This window comes from Ranitomeya imitator, chromosome 4 (assembly GCF_032444005.1).
Source record: "Ranitomeya imitator isolate aRanImi1 chromosome 4, aRanImi1.pri, whole genome shotgun sequence".
Classification (NCBI taxonomy): domain Eukaryota; kingdom Metazoa; phylum Chordata; class Amphibia; order Anura; family Dendrobatidae; genus Ranitomeya; species Ranitomeya imitator.
Genome location: NC_091285.1, coordinates 570,431,197 through 570,457,006, shown reverse-complemented (window position 1 = coordinate 570,457,006; position 25,810 = coordinate 570,431,197).

Below are 25,810 nucleotides of genomic sequence, written 5' to 3'. Positions count from 1 at the left end.
GGGGGGTGATTTAAACTTTTATTTTTTTTTATTCTTTTCATATTTTTTAAACATTTTTTTTTACTTTTGCCATGCTTCAATAGCCTCCATGGGAGGCTAGAAGCTGGCATAGCCTGATCGGCTCTGCTACATAGCAATTATCATCAGATCGCTCCAATGTAGCTGAATTACAGGCTTGCTATGAGCACCAACCACAGGGTTTTATTTTCATGCATTATTGCTATTTATTTACTGCAGGGTATTTGCTAATTTTGTTTTTATCTTAGATTTTGTCTAAAGAGTTAACCTTAGTTAATTCCAAGTGGATGTTATTAGTTAGTTTTCACCGATACATATACTTCTCTATGTATGAGTTGCTATTATAGATGAGCGAGCACTAAAATGCTTAGTTGCTCGTTGCTCAAACCGAGTAATTCCTAATACTTGAATGCTTATTTATAATAACGACAAAAATGTGAGTCAATGGGAAATCCAAGTTTTTTCCGGCAGACCTTACAAAGAAGTCTGGGGGGCAGTGAAAATGTTGAAATGGAGGGGAAAAGTGCTGAATGGAAGGCGAACTCCCAGATCGATGGTATCAATGGTATCACACTTTCACCCCACTTTAAGGAGTGACAATAAAGCATTTCAAACCAACAAGAAATTGCATTTTACAGGGAAAAAATATTAAGTGTCATTTTTTCCAGGTATAATGACTCGTATGTAAGGCAAAATTTAAAAAGGAATTAAAACAAATTATTATTTAAGTAAACCAAAATATTTTTTTATTAAATAATAGGAAATTTCAGTTTAATTTATGAAGAACGCAAGAACTGCCAAATTTAGAGACTCAGAGGTACTCAGACACGTACACCCTGTATTAGACATAAAGGAGGACCTCATACACATTCTGTTCAAATTGTCATGTATTGGTACTCCTAGACTCATAAAGGCTATGCACTAAGTGCAAATCCTGCCAAACATTACAAGCGAGGTCGTCTATACACCTAAAGGCACCAACTGTATTTCCTCATTCAAATATCTATATATATAAGAGGCATCGTGATTACTCACTAATCCCGCCCCCTGCACAGTAGCTCTGCCTCCCACCACATCACCACACACGATCCCGCCCCCACCACATCACCACACATAATCCCGCCCCACCACATCTCCACACACAATCCCGCCCCCAACACATCACCACACACAATCTCGCCCCCAACCCATCACCACACATAATCCTGCCCCCCACCACATCACCACACACAATCTCGCCCCCCAACCCATCACCACACATAATCCCGCCCCCCAACCCATCACCACACATAATCCCGCCCCCCAACCCATCACCGCACACAATCTCGTCCCCAACCCATCACCGCACACAATCTCGTCCCCAACCCATCACCGCACACAATCACGCCCCCCAACCCATCACTGCACACAATCATGCCCCCAACCCATCACCGCACACAATCCCGTCCCCCACCCCATCACCACACACAATACCGCCCCCCCACCCCATCACCACCCACAATACCGCCCCCCACCCCATCACCACCCACAAATACCGCCCCCCACCCCCCCCACCCCATCACCACCCACAATTCTGCCCCCCACCCCATCACCACCCACAATTCCGCCCCCCACTCCATCACCACCCACAATGCCTATGCAGCATCAATAGCAAAAAGATCTAACGTTAAAAATAATTTTAAAAAAATCATTTTATACTCACCTTCTGTCGGCCCCCGGATTCAGCCCAGGCCTTTCCCGCTCCTCATGACGGTTGGGTCCATGCATTGCGGTCTAGTGAGATGATGACGTAGCGGTCTTGCGATACTGTTATATATATGTGTTATATACTACATCTCTGTCTATATACTATGTGGGCTGTGCTATATACTACGTAGCTGTGGTATATATTACGTGGCTGGGCAATATTCTACATTGCTGTGCTCTATACTATGTGGCCTGGGTTATGTACTGCATGGGCAGTGTTATATACTACGTCTCTGTGCTATATACTACGTGGCTGTGCAATATATTATGTGGCTGTGCAATATACTACGTGGCTGAGCAATATATTATGTGGCTGAGCAATATATTACGTGGCTGGGCAATATATTACATGTCTGTGCTATATACTATGTGTCTGTGCTATACACTACGTGTCTGTGCTATATACTACGTGTCTGGGCAATATACTACGTGTCTGGGCAATATACTAAATGGCTGGGCAATATACTACATGTATGTGCTATATATCACCTGTCTGTGCTATATACTACGTGGCTGGGCAATATACTACGTGGCTGGGCAATATACTACGTGTCTGTGCTACATACTACATGGCTAAGCAATATACTACGTGGCTGTGCTATATACTACGTGTCTGTGCTACATAATACATGGCTAAGCAATATACTACGTGGCTGTGCTATATACTACGTGGCTGTGTTATATACTACATGGGCTGTGTTATATACTACATGGCTGGGCAATATACTACGTGGGCTGTGTTATATAATACGTGGCTGTGCTATATACTACGTGGGCTGTGTTATACGCTACTTGGCTGTGCTATATTTCTCTGCTGTATCTGTTCATCATGAATCGTGGTATGTGTTAAAGAGGGGGGCCCACTGAGACTCTTTCGCCTGGGGCCCTCAAAAACCTGGAGCCGGCCCTAGCTTCACTGATTGGTCACGTCCGGCCGCGAACAATCAGCGACAGTCACAGTCCGCCCGCGGAATTTGAACCACGCTTCGCTAATAGGTCGCGGCCGGCCGGCCGAATCCTTTGTATTAATTGCATTATTCTGAAAACGTCATAAATAAAATACATACATAGTCTAGAATACCCAATGCGTTAGAATCGGGCCACCATCTAGTTTAGCATAAATACACTATTTATAAGGACTTGTGCTTTACATAGGACATAGGTGCTTTACAATCTCTGCCCTGTAATTTTTTGGTGTGACAGGATATTAACGATGGGAAGGTTATTGAATATTCTCGGTGATGTTTGCCCTTCAGAAATAAGACATTTAAGTGGGGGACACCAAATCTAAACACCTGCATATATATGACTCACAGCTGACTGCTAGAGTCCTGTACAATATAATGCCCCCTACAAGGCACATCTGCCAGTGAATCCCAATTCTTGAAACTGCTTAAAAGTATTATCTCAGCTCAGATAATATTACTCCATAAATCATTTCTATGCTTGCAAATGACTGTATATATGAAGACTGGAAAATATGGAGGGGTTATAGTAATGAATGGTCACTGTGGAGTCCTACTGTCCATCTGTGAGACCACATAACGACCATGGATTTTGCGCCAGATCTCCTGGGACAAGCAGTGGAAAGGAATAGTGGGAGCCCTGATTTTGGCTGTGGTTCAGCCATGTTCTCCCATGCGTGTAGCAGCTGCTATACCCTCCGAAAAAACAGCCGCAGCCAGGGCTCACCCAGGTGTTTGGGTCCAGAACAAAGGACCTTTTCACTGTCCTGGGAGGATACTGAAGCCGTGCTGCTTGAATGGGTTGTTCCCAGCTGGTTGTGTTGCTGTGTGTGTATACAGTCAGTCCTCTTATAACAGACCCAAGTAATCTGACTAAAATACTCATTGCTGTGAAACTAAAAAAGTAATGGGGATTGTTAACCCGTCTGCCACCTGGAACCAGTCTAGTAATGTGTCAAATCCTCTGTATCTCAACTATTTCTAGTCGTCTATGGCAGAAGAATATCTGCTGATAATTTACTACTGCTTGTGTCTATGTTCATTTTTTCCTTCCACATTGCTTTAGTTCCTGTGAAGTACTTCTTGAATGTAGCTTTGTGCACATTGAGGGGTGCAGTTTTTAGAATGGTGTCACGTTTGGGTATTTTCTGTCATATAGGCTCCCCAAAGTCACTTCACATTTGATGTGGCCCCTAAAATAATGGTTTTGTAAATTTTATTGAAAAGTGAGAAATTGCTGATCAACTTTTAACCCTTCTAATTTCCTTCCGTGTTGGAAATGGTATTTATTAACTATTTTGTGTAACATATCTTTCTGATTTAAGGGTATAAGAATTAAAAGTTTGAAAATTGTGATTTTTTTAAAATATTCATCTTGCTACTTCCAATAGGTGGCACTAGAGTTCTAGTCCTGTTCCTTTCTGAAGAGACAATTTGCATATTTCCTAGAGGAGCATTGCGGCTTTAAGTCTCCTCACCTCGACATGCTTAACATGTCACTCTCCACAAGGAGAAAAGATACTTCTTGGATCTTGGTCAGACGCCTCTCACTAAGCCAAACCAGATCTCCACTTTGCACTGACGAGGGCAGTACCCCGGAACACAGTGCCTGCAAAATGAAATTCTGGTTTGGTTTTTATCCTAAGTCATGTCACAAGGCTCGTTAAAGGGTCTACATTGACTGTTAGGATTGCTACTTCCAATAGGGGGCACTAGAGTTCTAGTCTTCAACCTCTCGGAAGAGACAATTTAAATATTCATCAAATTTCAAATTTCACAAATAAACGCAAGTAATATTGATCACATGTTACCACTGTCATGAAGTTCAGTATGTCACGAGAAAACATTCTCAGAATCTACTGGATCCGTTGGAGCGTTCCAGAGTTATTCCACATAAAAGGACACTGGTCAGATTTCAAAACTTTGGCCCGGTCATTAAGGTCAAAATTGGCTTGGTCACTAAGGGGTTAATATAATGCTGTAAACGCAAACATACCCCAGTAGAATTTTTGCTCTCTTTGCCTTTTTCAGAGAATATGAATGATAACACCAAAACTTTTTCTCCACTCATGGTTAGTGGTTGGGTGAAACTATTTATTGTCAAACTACTGTGTTTTCTCTTTTTAAATCATAATGACAACCTAAAACATCCAAATGCCCCTGATCTAAAGTTTACATACCCCATTTCTTAATACCCTGTAACCCTCTAGCATCAATGACAGCTTGAAGTCTTTTGTGGTAGTTGTAGATGAGGTTCTTTATTTTCTAAGATGGCAAAGCTGTCAACTCTTCTTGGCAAAAAGCCTCCAGTTCCAGTAAATTCTTGGACTGTCTAGCATGAACTGCACACTTGAGATTTCCCCAGAGTGGCTCAATGATATTGAGGTCAGGAGACTGAGATGGCCACTCCAGAACCTTCACTTTGTTCTGCTGTAGCCAATGACAGGTCAACTTGGCCTTGTGTTTTGAATCGTTGTCGTGTTGGAACGTCAAAGTACATCCTATGCACAGCTTCTGGCCTGATAAGTGCAAATTTACCTCCAGTATTTGCTGATAATGTGCTGCATTCATCTTTCCTTCAGCTTTGTCAACTTTGAGCTTTGTAGCTCACACATCCCCAAATATCAGTGATCCACCCCGTGCTTTACAGTAGGAAAGGTGTTCCTTTCATCATAGGCCTTATTGACCTCTCTTCAAATGTAATGTTTATGGTTGTGGCCAAAAAGTTAAATTTTGGTCTTATCACTCCAAATTACTTTGTTCCAGAAGTTTTCAGGCTTGTCTCTGTGCTGTTTTGCATATTGCAAATGCATAATGGCTTTCTTCGGGTGACTCAACCATTGAGCCCATTTTTCTTCAAGTGATTCCTTATTGTGCATCTTGAAACAATCACACCTCTAGTTTTCAGAGAGTCCTGTATTTTCATAAATGGCTTCACCCAACCACTAACCATGAGTGGAGAAAAAGTTTTGGTGTTATCATTCATACTCTCTGAAAAGGCCAAGAAAGCAAAAATTCATTTCAGTAGACCAACATTTCGGATTTATAATCATTTTTCAAGCTAGTGTTATATAGTATTCTGATTTACTGAAATAATTACTTTTGGACTTTCATTGTCTGTAAGCCATAATCATCAACATTAACAGAAATAAACTCTTGAAATAGATCAAACTGTTTGTAATGATTCTATATAATGAGTTTAAAGGGACACTGTCACCTGAATTTGGAGGGAACAATCTTCAGCCATGGAGGCGGGGTTTTTGGGTGTTTGATTCACCCTTTCCTTACCCGCTGGCTGCATGCTGGCTGCAATATTGGATTGAAGTTCATTCTCTGTCCTCCGTAGTACATGCCTGCACAAGGCAATCTTGCCTAGCACAGGCGTGTACTATGGAGGACAGAGAATGAACTTCAATCCAATATTGCAGCGAGCATGCAGCCAGCGGGTAAGGAAAGGGTGAATCAAAAACCCAAAAACCCCGCCTCCATGGCTGAAGATTGTTCCCTCCAAATTCAGGTGACAGTGTCCCTTTAACTTTTTGTATTGAAGAACTAAAATAAATTAACTTTTTGATGATATTCTAATTTTGTCAGAAGCACCTGTATATACATTGTTTGCATTTTGGCACGTTATAGGTGATTGATTTTGATTGACTTTCAATAAATAGTCATTTAAAACTGGTCTTGATACCCCTACTATTAACTGATACTGGTAGACAATATTTGATGTGACCACTCTTTTTCTTCAAAACAGCATCACAATTCTCTGAGGTACACTAGACTAGCACACAGGTTTTGCAGGAGCTTGGCAGGGAGGTTATTCCAAACATCTTGGAGAACTAACCACAGATCTATGTAAGTAGGTTTGTGCAAATTCTTCTGTCTCTTCATACAATCTAGACATGCTCAATCTTGTTGAGATCAGGGCTCTGTGGGGGACATATCGTCACTTTCAGTATTTCTTGTTCTTTATGATGATGATAATTCTTTAGTGACATTGACTGTATGTTTGGGGGTTAATTATCCTGCTACATAAAAAAGTACACATAAAGCTGCCAACCAGTGGTGGGGGTGAGGTTACACAGAGATTATGAATATGGAGGACTACCTGGCTGCAAGTTTACTAGTCCTCTAGTAATAATCTCCTGCTGATAAAACAGTGATTTTATCAAAACTACAATAAGAAGCCTAGTAAGTGATAAATTGCCGAAATCAGGGTCTCTGAATATAGATAATGCTGCTGTTAGATTAAGAAGAAAAAACCTGGTGACAGATTCTCTTTAATAGTTTGTGTTTTGTATACTGATTAAAATAAAGCGAATGAATAAAAGAGAAATGTAAATCAAATCATTTTTATCAGACCTATCTAGCACAATAAATTACATCACGACTATTTCCACTGTGTCACATGTTCGCAGCCTGGGTGTGAAACTTGACTCGACCATGTCCTACAAACTGCACATCCAAGCCCTTACCACCTCCTGCCAGCTCCAATTCAAAAATATTTCCAGAATTTGTCCTTTCCTCAACCCAAAATCTACTAACATGCTAGCACACCCTCTCATCATCTCCCATCATTACTGTTGAAATGTTATACTCTGTGGCCTCCAGACAAACACTCTCATACCTCTCCAGTCCATCCTCATCTCTGCTTACTCCACCTCTCTCCTCATTACTCTTCTGCCAATTGCTTCACTGGTTTCGAATTCTCCAGTGAATTCAGTTTAAACTGCTAACAATAACTTACAAGGCAATCAATAATCTGTCTCCAAATATATCTACAAAATAATCACCTGATACATCTCAGCATGTAATCAATTGTTCTCACAAGATCTGCTTCTCTCCTCTGCTCTGATACATTTATCACCCAGTTGCAGCAAAATTGTTTCTGAGCATCACCCATCCCATGTAGTTCAACATCTCAACATATCCGACTGACTCCCACATTTGGAATCTTCAGGCACAACCTGAAAACTCATGTTTTCAGAAGTGCATATGTAAGCAGGTTGTGGGATGCAGTGACCTACAGGTGGTAGACCAAGAGTTAACAGGTTTTAATAAACAGGGTCTTACTCCATGCAGGGAGATAGGGAAAACATGAGGTACAATGTAGGCGGAATAGGGAAATCGTAAGGTACAATGCAGGCAGAATAGGGAATACAGGGGTTTGGTTGGGGAAAATAAATCAACGTAGGTAAAAGAAAGAAAGTTGTTTTCAATTAAGTCACTTATCCATCAGGCATCTTCTTGACAGGAATGGTTCCAGAGTGGTCACGTTGTGTAGATAGAGATGGTGAATGATGTAGCAAGAAATGGAGGACACAGGTTTGCAGTCTCTTTACCTGGTTTACTGAAGGATTCAGGAAGCCACAGTCCAGGGTTCCAGATCACAGGTGCAGGTATGGTCCAGCCGGCTTGGAAGCGAGTTGGGAGTCCCCCTTATCAGGTGGGGTTAGAAGCCTTCCTTCTAGCACTGTGGTGAAGTCCCTTGCTGCCTTAAGCCTTTCACAAGGACCTCATGTGTTCTCTCTGTCCTCCAGGTTGGTAGGACACTACCAGTACGACAGGTAGCTTGAGCCTTTTTACAGGGTAACTATGCGCTACTGTGTCTTCAGGTGTAAGATCGGACAGGTGACTTGTAATCCAGCTGTCCTGCTGGATTCTGCTGTGAGACGTTTTGTCCCTCACAACCTCGGTCTTCCGGTTACCGGTGTCTGCGCTCAGTAGGGAGGTAGTCCAGTCGCAGCTAACTCCCCACTTCTCATGGCTGCACGGCCCCTTCAGTCTTCCTGACTTTCACTGTTGTGAATTCCGCTCTTGGGCTCCCTCCGGTGGTTGTAAGTGGCACTTTTATGAGTTCTGCTCTTGGGCTCCCTCTGGTGGTTTTAAGTGGTATGGCTGCTCCTTGGATTTAGCAGTCTGCAGCTGCTTCCACTGATTGTGTTTCTGCTCGGCTATTTATGCCTGGCTCTCTCTTCAGCCAGTGCCACTTGTCAATGGTTCCTGGTTGGATTCACATCTCTTTGGATTTCCCTGTTATCCTGACCAGTTCAGCTAAGCTAAGTCCTTGCTTGCTCTTTTCTGTCCACAGGTTGTGGACTTATCCTTTCTGTGCTTTCTATGTTTGTCCAGCTTGTCAGTATGAATTAATTCTGTGTAGCTGGAAGCTCTGGGAAGCAGATTTACCCTCCACACCTTTAGTCAGGTGTGGAGATTTTTGTAAACTCTGTGTGGATTTTTTGTAGTGTTTTATACTGACCGCACAGTATTCCATCCTGTCCTATCTATCTAGCTAGACTGGCCTCCTGTGCTCATCCTGGTTTCATTCTGTGTATGTCTTTTCCCTCTCCACTCAAAATCATTACTTGTGGGGGGCTATCTATCCTTTGGGGGATTTTCTCTGAGGCAAGATAGTTTTCCTGTTTCTATCTTTAGGGGTAGTTAGTTCTCAGGCTGAGACGAGGTGCCTAGGGAGTGTCAGGAGCATCCCACGGTTACTTCTAGTGTTGTGTTGAGCTTGGGGACTGCGGTCAGTACGGGTACCACTTCCTTCAGAGCTCGTCCCATGTTTCTCCTAAACCACCAGATCATAACATTTCACTGTCCAACTGCTCTCTTCTTTGTCCCTCTGAGAGACTGTCTGCTCCCACTTTCCCTCCAGACCAAAATCTATATAGGGAAACCACCCTCAAGCTGGATCAGAACTCCCCCTTCAGGCCTGGAGTATGAACATGTTGTATGCTTGTGGTTACCTGATAAAAGAGATCCTTTCTCGCTTCCAAGCATGACATCACTCTCCCCATGAGGAAAGCAATGCCACTGTGACAACCGGGAACCTGGGGTGTCACACTGCGACATACTCCAATGGACTACTCAAGTCAACGCCTTCACGTGCCTGAGCTGCACAGACACCTCACCGTAGATGGTCAACACCTTCTCCACCTCTTCTCGGCATCCAACATCGTGGCTCTGTCTTGCTCTGGGTGGAGCTCTCCTCTTCCCACTGTACCACTCACTCCAGGGGCAGTGCTCCCTCCAATTAGCAGAACCTGGTGAGCATATCCTCGCCGTCGTTGATCTCATGTAGGGCAATTTCTGGACAGGTGCCCCACTCTTCCGCATATCCAGCACTCACTTTTGCGCCTGTCTGGTGGGTGCTTCCTTCTGAATCGTCGAACTCCGTGGGAAGCATATCCCATCTGCGAATTCTCTTCACTTCACAACCTGGAAGCAAATTTCAGGGCGATTGCTGGGGTGCTTCTGATGCTCCGCACCTCTCCTCTAACCTCCTTCATCTTTTTCTGCTAGTTACCTTGGGGTATGATGCTGAGCTCCAAGACAGCAGGAAGGGTTTTCTTCAGGCCTTCGACTTCTTCCCAAATTTTTCCCATTCCTTGCCATAATTCGCAGGACCACTTCGGCTCTTCCTTGTTCAGGGTGGGTACTCAGCAACATTGGACCATCTCTGTCAAGGCTGCAAACCCCTGTTCCTGCTCGTGTATGCGCGCTTCGCTCCCCAGTTCAGTAAACATCATGCGCGGGTTTGTCCGCCAGTGCTCCTGCAAAACCCATTTTAACAGCATGCCTTGCAAACCTGTCACCAACTGGACTCGCAGCACTAGGTCAGGGGGTCCTAAGCCTGCATCATCTTTCTTAATAATGGCAGTGTGTATTTCCTGTAGCCTGCTCATATACTGTGTCACAGTCTCCCACCTCTCTTTGAATATGCCTAAAGAAATGCATGCGTAACTCCCCTACGTCCGTGGGGTCACCATGTGTCTCCTCTAGTATCTGTAACACCTTGTCAAAAATGTCTCGCTCATGGGGAGGTCGCAGCATGATGGCATCCCTTGCTTCTCCATCTAGGGCCATCAAGGCAATCTCCTCATTTAACGCAGGGGTCATGGGGTACATCCTCATCATCCCCCTGACCCGCTCAGTCCAGCTCTACAAGATGGTGTTATTTCCAGTAAATTTTGGGAGGTTGCTCCATACTGCCCCCAGCGGTACTGGCCCTTGGGGCACCCCTGACCGCTTAGTCGACCACCTCGGTGTCCATAGACTGCAACCTGCCGACTACTGTATGCCAAGTGTAAGCAGGTTGCGGTATGCAGTGACCATCAGGAGGCAGAACAAGGGTTAACATGTTTTAATAAACAGGGTCTTACTCCATGCAGGGAGTGTCAAAGTTAAGCGAAGCTCAACGAATATGCACCAGGGAGTCAGCAGTAGTACCTGGTCACAGTCATAGTCTCTGTAAGGCAGCACACGTGCAGCACTGACTGTTACAGAGCGATTGGCACCTCGATGCCTGAGTACTGACCTGCACACGACGGGCTTCTTGTCAGAGTCCCTGCGGACCGTCTCCCTCTCGGCCGGGCGTGCACATCTGCTCCTAATGTTCCTGAAGCAGGAGTGCTCTCTGGCAGTTACTGGACACACACCGCACAGCTCGCTCTCCCTGGTCCCCGCCGTTGGCAGCGGGCAACACTGATCTGTCTGGCGCCGGTAATCCCGGCTGGAGCACTACTCTCTGTGGCATCTGTAACATCCGGCTCAGCCCTGCTCCGTGGCAACTGTAACATCCGGCTCAGCCCTGCTCCATGTACATGCCTCTACACGGCTCTGCTTCGCACGGTTCTCTCTGCAGGCGATGGGGGATCCTTCTATACAGACTGTCGCCACACCGGCACACTCTGGTGAGGGAAGCAGAGTGCGCTGCTCACCGCTCTGCTCTCTGCACTGCCCTCTCCACAGCTCTCCGCGGGCGCTTCACTGACTTGCTTTGCGCGCTTTTTCTTTTTTATGCCTCCGTCGCTGCGTACCCTTTTCTGGCTCCTCCCACTCTCCTGGGTTCAAGAGTTGGTCCAGCTTTCTCATGCTTCCCGCCCTGAAAAGGCGAAGGTCTGCCTCTCTAAAGCTTACCCCCGGAAACAGAGGATGCAGCCCTTTTAGTTTCGGACACGGCATGCAGGTACCCGTGGTCTCGTTGGCCCCCTTACACATACAACCTACAATAATCACTTTACCACTTCACTCCTAACAGAGCTACAGCAACCCCCAACCTACTGTCTCCCTCTGTTATACACTTGTGCCGGGCTTTGGCTCTGCTCTCTACACCCTAGTCCACTAAACTTTATTGTTCTCTATGTCAGGCAAGTAGATCATAGCTCAGCATGCTCGCATGTGTTGAGCTTCCAAGGCATATATAAGGCTTACCAGGACACATGCCTTTGTCTTTGTATTAAAACTTTTAGTTTGTCTATGCCCAGCTCCTTGTCTGCGGTCTCCAGAATGTCTCCTGGCTGTCTGCAGCTTCCAGTCCCTCAGTTATCTGTCTGTGGTCCCTTGAATGTCTCCCATCTGCCTGCAGCTTCTAGTACCTGCGCTATATGTCTGTGGTCTCCAGGATGTTACCTGGCTGCTTGCATCTTCGAGTTCCTCAGTTACCTGTCTATAGTCTACAGGATGTCTCCTGGCTGCCTGCGGCTTCCAGTCCTTCGGTTACCTGTCTGTGATCTTCAGGATGTCTCCTTTCTGCCTGCAGCTTCCAGGACCTCTGCTGACTGTCTGCAATCTCCAAAACATTTCTGGTCTGCATGTGTGGCGCCCCAGGATCCTGGTCATCACAGTAATGTTGCTTTCCTCATGGGTAGTGTTGAGCATTCCGATACCGCAAGTATCGGGTATCGGCCGATACTTGCGGTATCGGAATTCCGATACCGAGATCCGATACTTTTGTGGTATCGGGTATCGGTATCGGATACATAGAGATGTGTAAAATAAAGAATTAAAATTAAAAATATTGATATATTTACCTCTCCGGCGGCCCCTGGACTCAGCGCGGATAACCGGCAGGCTTCGTTGTTCAAAATCAGCGCTTTTAGGACCTGAGAATCACGTCCCGGCTTCTGATTGGTCGCGGGCCGCCCATGTGACCGCCACTTGACCAATCACAAGCCGCGACGTCATTCGCAGGTCCTTAACGCGCTCATTTTTTTAAAAATGAGCACGTTAATGGCTTTCAAAGACGTAGCGGCTTGTGATTGGTCGCGTGGCCGCGACCAATCACAAGCCGCGACGTCACCGCAAGCTATTAACGCGCTCATTTTTAAAAATGAGCGCGTTAATGACTTTCAAAGACGTAGCGGCTTGTGATTGGTCGCGGCCACGCGACCAATCACAAGCCGCGACGTCACCGCAAGCTATTAACGCGCTCATTTTTAAAAATGAGCGCGTTAATGGCTTTCAAAGACGTAGCGGCTTGTGATTGGTCGCGGCCACGCGACCAATCACAAGCCGCTACGTCTTTGAAAGTCATTAACGCGCTCATTTTTAAAAATGAGCGCGTTAATAGCTTGCGGTGACGTCGCGGCTTGTGATTGGTCGCGTGGCCGCGACCAATCACAAGCCGCTACGTCTTTGAAAGTCATTACCGCGCTCATTTTTAAAAAATGAGCGCGTTAAGGACCTGCGAATGACGTCACGGCTTGTGATTGGTCGCGTGGCGGTCACATGGGCGGCCCGCGACCAATCAGAAGCCGGGACGTGATTCTCAGGTTCTAAAAGCGCTGATTTTGAACAAAGAAGCCTGCCGGTTACCCGTGCTGAGTTCAGGGGCCGCCGGAGAGGTAAATATATCAATATTTTTTATTTTAATTCTTTATTTTACACATCCCTATGGATCCCAGGGCCTGAAGGAGAGTTTCCTCTCCTTCAGACCCTGGGAACCATGAGAATACCTTCCGATACTTGATGTCCCATTGACTTGTATTGGTATCGGATATCGGTATCGGCAATATCCGATATTTTTCGGGTATCGGCCGATACTATCCGATACCGATACTTTCAAGTATCGGACGGTATCGCTGAACACTACTCATAGGAAGAGTGATGTTACGTTTGGAGGCAACGAAGGAGAACTCTTTGTCAGGTAACACAATGCGTGCAACATGTTCACACTCCAGACCAGAAGGGGGAGCTCTAAGCCTGTTTAAGGTGAGCTTTCCTATAAGAACATCCTGATGTGGAGGGAAAGGGTGCAGTTCCTGTCAGAGAGACAGAGGGAAAGGAAGCAGAGGAGCCGTGTAGCCTGAAGTGCTACAGCTCCTGGAAGGAAACATTTCAGAAAGCAGAATACGTTGCAATGAGCGTGCAGGAAAGCAATGCACCAGCCCCGAGCAGGCTTCCTGGTAATTACACATTACCTGTCCGCACCTACACCCAGGAGGCACCCCTCGGAGGCTGGGGCATGCTAGAGTCCCTATAAATTGCCTCAAGCCACCAGTCATACGGGTTTTGTCCTATCTGACTACGGGGGATAGAGAGAGAAACACCACATCTGTGAGAACCTTATTTGAAGCTTATGCAGTAAGGGACTACACCACTACAGCGCAAGGGAAGGCTATTGAGTTCCACCTGGACAAGGGGACTCTTTAATTGCCTCCAAACCGGCCAGACTCTACCTGCCCTGTGATCTGTTGCCCTGGACTGTGGCTGCTGAAACCAACAGTAAACAAGGTAAAGAGACTGCAATAATGTGTCCTCGTTCTTCACTGCACCTCTCACCATTCTACCATCTACATACTGGGAAGCCCTGGGGATATACTTCACCTGTGGGAAGGTATACCATCTGGCTGCCATAACATCACCCCAGCGGACCCCTTAAAGCAGCGTTGGTCACCCTGACCGAATACCACAGGTGGCGTCACGAACATAAACCTTATCCCTTTAAAGTCCTTCCCTTTTATACGGACGTCCCAGGGCCACGGACCGAGTCAGCCACCATGACATCCCCCTGTGAACCACAGGACCCAGTACCGAGTAACCCCATTGCCCTGACGGGGCACTCCAACTTGGCGTCATGAACAGGATGGACTGACCCAGTAAATCGGGTCATGTGCGCCTAAAAGACTGTGCCTAACTGTTTTGTGCTAAGAGACTGTTTATTGTCCATTGCCGCCAATATCCGCCATTGCCGCGCCGTGTGGAGCGCGAGAGGGAGGAGACGTACCTTCGTGGGCTGAGCCAGCCGGAAAGAGCATGAAGAAGGAAACGGGCGCCGCGTTGCCTGGAAGTGAAGACGCCGTACCGCGGAGCCAGAAGTGAGGACGCTGCAAAGTGCCGAGCTACACATCGGAGGGACCGCTGCAGATTCCGGAAGAAGAGATCCGACTTCCACCAGGTTAGCGAGGGGAAAGAGCCATGTCTAGTTCAGGGAGAGAGTTGGTCGCAGCTGCAGACCTCATAGCGCCCCCAGGCCCAGCAGCGGACGCACCTGCAGGCTTAGTGATGCCCCCGGGCCCCACGGAAAAGGCAGCAGTCCCTGTACCGCTAGCTGAGCCCGCAGCTCCCATAAACCGGCCGGACCCCGCTGCAGCTAAAGCGCCCATCATGCCGCTGTCCATGCCCTATATTTCTGGAGCGGCCTGGCTTCCACAATATTCCGGGGAGTCACACACATTAAGTGACCTTAAGGAAAGACTCTGCAGCCTATTTGAAGTATATCCCCTGACCGATCATCAAAAGGTCAGCATCTTAATTGGGCAATTGATAGGTGCAGCCCTAAGAGAAGTGAAATCCTGGCCAAATGTGGACAAACGGATTGTGCGGCAGATATTTGCTAAACTTAAAACCATCTTTGACACCCGCACCGCTACAGAAATCAAATTGAAGTTTTATGGGTGCAAGCAGAGGGCACAGGATAGCATACGGGACTATACCCTTAATCTCCACGAGGCACTGCGGGCTGTCAGGCAGGTTGACCCTAACAGCGTGCAGGATGGAGACAAACTCTTAAAGGGGTTGTCCACTACTTTGAATTAACCCCGCAATGTATCCCCCCGGGGCCCCTAATAAATTGTGCAAATACCTTGCATTGCCGTTTTTGCCTGTGAGCGGCACTATTCCGGCTGCTGAGTCCGGGTCCCGTGACCCCCAGGCTGCAGCCGCCGCTCATCTCCGCCGACGTCACGTCATTTTCCAGGCTCTGGAAATTGATGTGACGTCAGTAGCAGGCGTGACCAGCCCCCACAGAGAGCAGTCACTCATCAAGTGTGACTGGGCTGTGGGCGGGGCTGGGGGCTGCCTGCTGGGCTGTGCTGGGGGCGGGCGGGGCTAGGTAGTAGGCAGGGATGTGAACGCTGTGCTGGGGGCGGGCGGGGCTAGGCAGCGAATGGGATCATGATTGTGCGGACGCCGGGGGTCTGCGGGCCGACGCCGGTATGTGCGTGACGGTGCTGGGGGTTTGAGTGCTGGCACCTGTATGTGCGTGCTGGCGCTGGGGGTCTGCTGGGGAAAGTGTGTGCGGGCGTGCGCGCGCGCGCAGGCATCATCCGATGGGACTACAAGTCTCATCGGGCTATGCCTGCTACAATGACAGTGAGTGACACATTAGCCAATGATGGGACAGTAGTAGTCCCATCATCCGGCTAATGTGTTGAATGTAAAAAAAAAACCCACATACACAGTACATACATACATACAACACACACCATGTGGCTTGCACCATGCGGCGACATGCACCATGTGACGACATGCGACATGCACCATGAGACGACATGCACCATGCACCATTCCCAGTACTACAGGCACATCTTCCTTGACAGGCTCAGGGACTAGCAGAATCCCTTTTCTTCCAACTTCTTGCCCACAGATTCGAATATTCATCCACACGACCCCTGTGATCGGGATCGGTTGTTGGTTGGCAGCAAACAAGCGAATCAATGTCTCTTTTTCTGGCTTGGCCAGGTCCTGGAAATGCTGCTTGAAGTACGCTTCTGGCATCGTTGTCACTTGTGACCCGGTATCTACCAGGCAATCCACCAGAACTCCATCAAATTCAGCACGTAGGATGGGGCTCCCAGCGATCAAGTGTTCTTATGATATGGAGCGGCCTCTCTTCTCGCCTCCCCGCAGAGTGCTGCACTACTGCGGGGGTTGGTAGTTTAACGGCGGCTTCCACTGGCCTTGAGTATAGTTCCGACAGTCTCTGGCAAGGTGCCCCCGTCCTCCACACTCCCAGCATTGAATGCCTCCTCCTCACCGAGGGGTACTTCGAGCCTGTCCTCGTGCCGCCGATGCCTGACGTGAGGGGGCTTGTTCCCACTGATCGCTTGTCGATTGGGCTGAAGAATGGTTGCATGAGTATGGTGGGTCAGTCTCTTGTAGTTTGTAGTTCCCCCACTCTTCGCTCCATCTGGGTCAGTTTCTCTTGCACGTTAACAAGGGAGGTGCGCACGGATTACTGTCAGCTCTGCAAAGCGTGGTCTTCTCCTTGCTCCTGGACACTAAGTCCCCTTCTCAGTATCTTCGTGACTTTACAAACTAGCACAGAACAGCCACCCTTTGCTACGCAGTTCGTCTCAAGCTGTGTAATCTTTCTTGCAGCCAAAGTTCCTTCTTGCGGCCAGAACAGCACAAAGTTCTCTCAGTCCTCTCTAGAAACTTCCTCTCTCCACGCTGCTTCAGCTCCACCCCCTGCACACAGCACCGACCAGCTCATAAGACCCATAAGAGTAGGGGAGAAAAGCAGAACATACCATCACACCAGACAAGGGGATGCAGTCTCTTAAAGTGATAGCGTTTTTCTTATTGTTCATAACAGCACCACCCTCTTACAATGTCACTGCTCTATAGGACCCTCAGTGACACACTGACAGGAGACAATGGCTCCTGCAGTGCATCACTGAGGTTACTAAAGTTCAAAGTCTTACTTTATGGCAATTGCTGCGTGGGAAAATTTCTCACCCAGCAATGCCATAAGTGAGGCTAGGGACTATTTTTTTCACAGCGGTGGAGGAATCCCTTCCTCCCGTCATTGTGTTTCTTGGGCCCCTGGAGAGCGGTTGCAACAGCTGTTGCTGCTGTTCTCCATGGGAGATTGTCGTGAGACACTCGTGGATTTCTGTGGACAGGGAGTATATTGGTTGTTTGTTTTTTTCACCTTTTTTACAGATGACACTGGCTTCGGGGATCAAAATGACAAGTAATGGTGAGTATGAACTCTATGTTTAATGTACTGTATGTCATGTATGTACTGTATGGAGTATGTATGGAGTATTTTTTTTTTCATTCAACACATTAGCAGGATGATGGGACTACTACTGTCCCATCATTGGCTAATGTGTCAATCACTGTCAGTATAGTAGGCATCGTCCGATGGGACTTGTAGTCCCATCGGACGATGCCCGCACAGAGACACGCCGCACACCGCAGAGACACCCTGCACGCCCCACAGAGACCCCGCCCGCCGCACATAGACCACGCCCGCTGCACAGAGACCACACCCGCCGCAGAGACACGCCGCCCGCCGCAGAGACACCCCGCAAGCCACACAGAGACCCCGCGGTCACGCACAGACACCGCCCGCACACACACCCAGTCTCCGCCCATGCACCGCCCACACTTCATTATACTGCATAATTGCACTATAGGAACTTCCCATTCCGATTTCCGATATCGCAAAAATATCGGAACTCAGTATCGGAATTCCAATAAAGCGAATATCGGCCGATACCCGATATTTGCAGTATCAGAATGCTCAACACTAGTAATGACACAACAATCTGAAGCAGCAGTACACAAGCCTCCCGAAGAAGCAAATATTGCGAAACATGCGTTGGAGCTACGCACTCAGCGGGCACCATACCCACATGAGTAAGCACTATATGTATCACCTTATTAGCACTATGCACTTTATCACAGCGTTAACACATGTTTCTGCCTAGTATTTTGCCATTTTGTTTTCAACTGGGAAACGCTGCGTGAATAAGATTTACTAGATGTTGGCCAGATTGTAACGCATTGAGTACTCTAGAATATGTATGTAGTATATAATACAGCCCACGTAGTATATTGCAATGTGGGCACCATATCCCTGTTAATAAAAAGAAATAAAATAAAAAATAGTTATATACTGACCTTCCGGCATCCCCCGCATCCAGGCCATGTCGTGACGTTCCGTTGCCAGTAATGCCTTGCGGCCATAACACGTGATGATGTAGCAGTCTCGTGAGAACGCTACGTCATGTTCGGGCATTGCCGCAATGCATTATTTGGACCGGATTGTCGCGAGTAGTGTGAAAGGCTGGTGCGGAAGGTGAGACTATAATGTAATTTTTTTTTGTATTACTTTTAACATCATATGTTTTTATTATTGATGCTGCATAGGCAGCATCAATAGTAAAAAATTGGGCACACTTAGACGATTAATGACAGCGTTAAAGGACTGCGTTACACCGCGTTATGCCATGGAGAAACGCAGTCCTAAAACGCTGTGTGGGCGCTGACTGGAGGGGAGTATAGAGGTGGCACAGACTGGACGGAAGTAGTGGGGGGCCAATTTGCGGCCGGACTGTGCCTGTATATGAGCACAAATAGTGTAAAATAAGAATACACATAATATATACATGGACACAAGTGTATGTAGATGGGCATATACAGGGCCGGCTCCAGGTTTTTGTGGGCCCCGGGCGAAAGAGTCTCAGTGCCCCCCCCCCCTTTAACACATACCCCGATTTATGATGCACAGATACGGCAGAGAAATGTATAGTACAATGCCAGATTTCACTTCTTACATGAGTGACAGCTATTGTAAATTCTGCAGTGTATATATACAGGAGTGGTACTGTGCAGTGTATATATAAAGGGGGAGAGGTGCTGTGCAGTGTATATATACAGGAGAGGTGCTGTGCAGTGTATATATAGAGGAGGAGTGGTACTGTGCAGTGTATATATACAGGGGGAGAGGTGCTGTGCAGTGTATATATACAGGGGGAGAGGTGCTGTGCAGTGTCGTGAGCAGGGCGTTGTTGTATCAGAAAATCTTTTCTGTTTTGAGTTTTTCTATGAAAAAAAGACTTTTCTACATAAACAACGTTGTTTGGTTTTGCGGCCCCGACAGATCTGTGCTACAAAGTAACAGGCGGCTCGGGCATTAATGAGGGACCTGATGCTGAATCCTTTCCACAAACCCTAATGACCCAATTTGTGCCCCGTCATTAGAAGCTCATTAAACGCCTCCCTGTCCCGAGCAGTCATGTACAGTATGGGGGGATCCTGCAGCCCACCCCCTGACTGCTCCATACCATACACTGCCCTCTGTCGCGATCACTATTATCCTGTGCATTTCTCCGTCATCGTTACCCCATGTTACCCTTGTCACCCACCACTAGAGAGTAGCAGGGCAGCCAATGTCACTCCCTCCCGGACCCTAATAGCAGCAGGAAATGTCTGCTCCTCTATTGGGTTGGAACCTGATTTAATCAAGGAATAATGTGGATTTGTTGCCGGTGGCCGCAGGGGAAGGGTTAAGTGATGCCATGTCCGTGGTGGGAGCAGTGGCAGCTGCTGGGACAGACACAACCAATGTTGCTGTGCACAGTGTGATGTGGAGGAGAGAAGCTGAGACTCCGGAGCAGAAATTACCCACATGCCAGCACTGGGCAGAGTCCCTCCAGTCACCAGCCTGGGGCCACGGGGCCCCAACGTACAGCCCACAGCTCAGTGTTATCCATGGCAGCAGCTCCCCTTCCTCCTGGCATCTGGTTAACCCCATTTATGCGGGTCGGATTGTTATCATTAAGGTTCAGCAATAACCTTCATACAGATGGGAAGGAGTTAAGCTTCTTCCTACCCCACTGGTGCAGGTTTGGGTGGGGCATGCATGTATTCTGGGGTTCTGGGTGAGATGGGAGGCTGCAGGTTGCAGGCTGCACCCCACCAGCTGCTCCTCCAGACATCACCCACATTTTTAGGCAGCGGAGACAGCAGCAGCAGACTGAGCCACAAGTCCAACTGCAACCACTGCTGGATACCTTTGCACTCACTCAGGGACAGGCACTGGTAGGAGCTCCTCCGGAATCTGCCTGGTAAGTGTTCAGCAGCACTGCAGCCAGGGGCCAGAGCAGAGCAGGAGAACTTTCTCTCTCCGCCCACAAACAGTGTCACACTCGCTGCCTTCTCTTAACCCCTATGTGTGCCTGCCTGGCTGCACTGAGTGAGAAGATGCTTGTGTCAGAGCTGGCACATAGGGGTTAAGAGAAGGCATCCAGCATTGACTTTGTGGGCGGAGAGAGCATGTTCTCCTGCTCTGCTCTCCCAGCTGTATCTATGACAGCGTGAGTGGGCCCCCCTCTCTCTCTAGGGCCCCGGCATTTGCCCAGGTGCGCCGGGTGCTGACGCCGGCCCTGGGCATATATACCCACACATGTACTGTGTAATTTACATATCTAAGACATATACGCAGTGAGATCTCTTTACAGTATATCATATATGTATACTAAACTATACTATGAAATAGATGAGAAAGAAAAAAAGCTCAAAGCTTGATCACCATGGTTGTGCAGTTCTTGGTGCTGCTTACAGCTTGTGACCAAGATGTGACCTCTCCTCATCAGCCTGAAGATAGAGGAAAGAGGGGTTTGGGTGTGTTTTGGAGTGGGTGTGCCAGTGCAGAGTTACATGCGAGTGCAATGCATCATGGAACTTGTAGTATTAGACCACAATAACTCAGGAGAAAGGAAGTTGTCGATTAACCCAATGAGAGCTGGATCCAGCACTAAAGATGTGCTGCTACAGCATGAGAACAGGTAATATTGCTGAAATAAACACAGTAGATGTTTTCAGTGGCACATAATAGCAAGATTTATGAAAAAAAAACAAAAAACTTTATAGTAGTGGACAACTTCTTTAACCGAGTGGTTCATTGAAGGACTCCTGTGCAACAACCACAGAACCCAGCTGTGCTTCTTGGTCATGCAAAACCCTGACCTGGACTTTGCACAATTTAAAGACAAGGTGCTACATGAACCACAGCCCAGCCGCACAGTGCGCCCTAGGTGTCCAGCCCTCACATACCACCAAGAGATGGCACTAGATCCTCAGGTCCCTGCTGAGGCCGATGCCCAGGACCTCAATGATGATTTCCCCGCGGGACTACGTCTCCAGCTACAGGAGCTGACAAAAGAACTTTGCCGCCTTAGCCCGGACCGTGCAATCCCTACAGGAGGCCTCCAAGGAGAAGATCAAGCTGGCTTCCAGACCGGAGGATGTTCCCTGGTGACGACAGAAGAGGACCCTGCCGACCAGAGGAAGGGACGACGATCGCTATCACCAGGATGGACAACCCATCTGCTGCCGCTGCGACCAGACAGGACACATTGCAAGGTACTGTCATTAAAACAAGCGACCCCTGGGGCAGAGGGCCAACCCCCAGGAGTAGGACCACCAGGCCCACAGAATTGGCAAGTTAAGTAAGTCGGAGGACGACCAGTCCTCCCTATTGTGATCGACGGCATCCCGATGAACGCTTTAGTGGACACGGGTTCTCAGGTGACAACTATGCCTTACTTCCTTTATAAACGTTATTGGGTTGACACAGACATTACTTGTGGCCCCGATGATGATTTCACCATAGTAGCCAGTAACAGTCAGCCATTGCCACAAGTGGGGTACAAAGAGGTCACCATTAAGGTGGGGCAGTTAGAATTGAAGGCCCAAGGAATGGTGTTTTTTGAACGTAACCCCATGATGACCATTGGTACTAATGTCATAGAAAATTGTCTTGCAGAGGTTATTGTCTTATTACAACAGGTGGCCAAAACTGCTGCAACGTGTCCTGCAGAAAGAAATCAGAGCTCTGGTGCAGAGACAGCATGTAGAACTATCTGGTGGAGAAATTGGCCGTGCCACAGTGAGTGATTCAATCCCCATTGCAATACCCCCCAGGAGTGAAATGTTAATATGGTGTCGGGCAGCAATAGGCCTCAGAGGTAAAGACTACCAGGCCCTGGTAGAACCTGTGTATTCAGATAGTAGGCCCACAATCCTGACAGCCAGAGGGGTGGTTGAAGTCCGCAAGGGGAGGGTGCCAGTACGTGTCCTTAACTGTGGAGAGAAGGAGGTACGCCTAACCAAATATGCCACACTTGCCAAACTGTTTACTGTTGATAATAATGTGATTATTAACAGAACCCTTGGTCCCGTCCAACCAGGCGGAGGACAATGGCTCTGCAGGACAAATGGAAGATTGGTGTCAGAAATTACACGTGGGCACTGACTCTACACCATCACACCAAAAACAAGGGGCTTACAAGGTGGTCCATGAGTATGAGCGAGTATTCAGCAAACATCCACTAGATTTTGGGCAGGTAAATGGGATTCAACATCATATCCCCATGAGAGATCATTTGCCCAATAAGGAGAGATACTGGCTGTACCTCCAGCTCATTATCAGTGTACCAAAGACATGTTAGGAGAGTTGAAAGAGGCTGGGGTAATCAAAGATAGTTGTAGCCCCGGGGCAGCTCCATTAGTCCTCGTCAGGAAAAAGGACGGCAGCATGAGAATGTGTGTAGATTATAGGTAGATAAACCGCATAACACACAAAGATGCATACCCACTGCCCAGAATAGAAGAGTCATTAGCTACTTTAAAATCTGCTATTTCTCTACCTTGGATCTCACTAGTGGGTACTGGCAGGTTCCCGTAGCAGAGGCGGATAAGGAAAAGACGGCCTTCACCACACCAATGGGTCTCTGTGAATTCAACTACATGCCTTCGGACTGTGCAACACCCCAGGAACGTTTCAGAGGATGATGGAGTGCTGTCTTGGACACAAGAATTTCGAAACCGTCTTGCTGTATCTGGGCGATGTCATTGTCTTCTCCAAGACTTATGAGGACCACCTGAAGCACCTGGCCGAGGTGTTCGAAGCTCTGTCCAACTTTGGCCTAAAAGTAAAACCATCCAAATGCCATCGGTTAAAGCCCAAAGTGCAGTACCTGGGCCATGTGGTGAGCGCTGAAGGAGTGGCCCCAGACCCTGACAAGGTCACTATGATCAGAGACTGGCCGAAGCCAAGCAACCTCCATGAAGTCCGGCAGTTCCTCGAGTTGGTAGGCTACTACAGAAGATTTATCAAAGACTTCACCACTACAAGACCTGTTAGTGGGCCAATCCAAGAAAACAAAGGGTAAGAATACCCCATTTGACTGGGGCCACGGACTGGAGAGATCCTTCACTCATTTGAAACTTGCTCTGATGGGAGATGAGGTACTGGCTTACCCTGAATATGACCAACCATTTGTGCTGTACACGGACGCCAGCAACATGGGACTAGGAGCCGTGTTTTCCCAGGTCCAGAAAGGCAAAGAAAGGGTAATCGCCTAAGCCAGCAGGAAACTTCGTCTCACTGAAAGGAACCCTGAAAACTACAGTTCCTGTAAGCTGGAGTTCCTCACCATCCTCTGGGCAGTGACAGATAGAATCAAGCACTACCTGGCCTCGGCAAGATTTACCGTCTTCATGGATAACAATCCCCTGACACACTTGGACACAGCCAAACTAGGTGCCTTGGAGCAATGGTGGATGGCTCGGTTGTCCAATTATGATTTCACCATCAAGTACCGTGCAGGGCACAAGAATGCGAATGCCGATGCATTGTCTAGAATGCCCAACTTGCCGGAAACAAGAGAAGATTCAGAAATACTCGAAGAAATAGAGTTACCAGCTTTCCATTGCCCCAGGGCGACTCAGTATTCCGATCATGTGAGGAACAGGCGCAAGGACAAATAGGACGCCACGCTGAATCCCCTGCCCCACCATGTATAGGCAGAGACCCAGGACAGTGACCCTGTGATCCGCCTGGTGAAAGAACTCCTGACGCAGGCAGGTTCACACCCTGGTCCAGATGATCCACAAGAGATGCAACAACTGTGGAAGGAGAAAAGCAAACTATTTATCTACGATGGTAAGCTGTGCCAGAGAAACATCGACCCACGCACTCACGAGTTAGTGTGGCAGATAGTGGTCCCAAGACAAGATCCGCCAATGGTTCTGGAAGCGTACCACAATGGAGCAGGACACTTCGGATGGAAGACGTTAGAGATTCTGCTTCGTGGAAGGTTCTACTGGGTTGGCATGAGAAAAGCCATCGAAAAGTGGTGCCAAGAGTGTTGCCCACGTAGCTTGCGCAGAAAGGACCGTGGCAGCCAGAGGGCTCCCCTACAGCCCATAGTCACCAAACAGCCACTTGAATTGGTGGCCTTAGACCATGTGAAGATAACTCCAAGTCGGTCAGGCTATGTCTACGCCTTGACTATTGTAGATCACTTCTCCAGATTCCTGGTAGTCGTACCTGTCAAGGACCTGACAGCAAAGACAGCAACCAAGGCCTTCCAACAGCACTTCTGTAGACCACACGGATACCCAGAGAAAGTGCTTACTGACCAAGGACCAGCATTCAAAGCAGAAGTGTTTCAAGAATTCTGCAACCTCTACGGATGTAAAAAGATCAGAACCACACCGTACCACCCACAAACCAACGGAATGTGTGAGAAGATGAACCAAGTAGTGATTGACCTACTGAAAACCTTACTTATACAGGAAAGGAACATATGGCCAGAAAAGTTACCAGACTTGGTAGACTTATACAACCACATTCCAGTGAATTCCACCAGCTGCACTCCAGCATACCTGATGAGAGGAAGATCCAGCAAACTACCTGTAGATATCGATATGGGAGTCCTAACCCCAGAAAATACCTCATCTGATGCAGATTGGGATACAGAAAGACAACAAAAGTACCGCAAAGTACAAGAGTTTGTAGACAGAAGTCTATCACAAGCGAGACAAAAGCAAGAAAGAGACTATAACCAACATGCCCCTGCAATACCCTTGTCACCAGGTGAACAAGTGCTCAAATGTAAAAGAAGACTGCACAAACTTGATGACCAGTGGGAAGTAGAACCTTAAACTATTCTACCTTCAAACTTTGACAACACGAAAGTCTGCCTTATCAGCAAAGATGGAGGAGAAACTTCAACTGCAGTATCCAGAGACCATCTCAAAGTATGCCCTGATAAACTGAGGAACAAAGAAACAGACCCAGGAACTTCTCCACCCATGGAAGAAGAAAATAATTCACACTGTTCTTGGAGATTTTCCCCAGTCTTGGACTCAAGTGCATCCGGCCATAGTGATACCGGTTTTGACTTTTCCCCAGCTGGAAATACCAGAACAAAATGTGATTCCAGACTATCCTGAACCAGAAGAGATTCTGCACCAACAGGTTCAAGCAG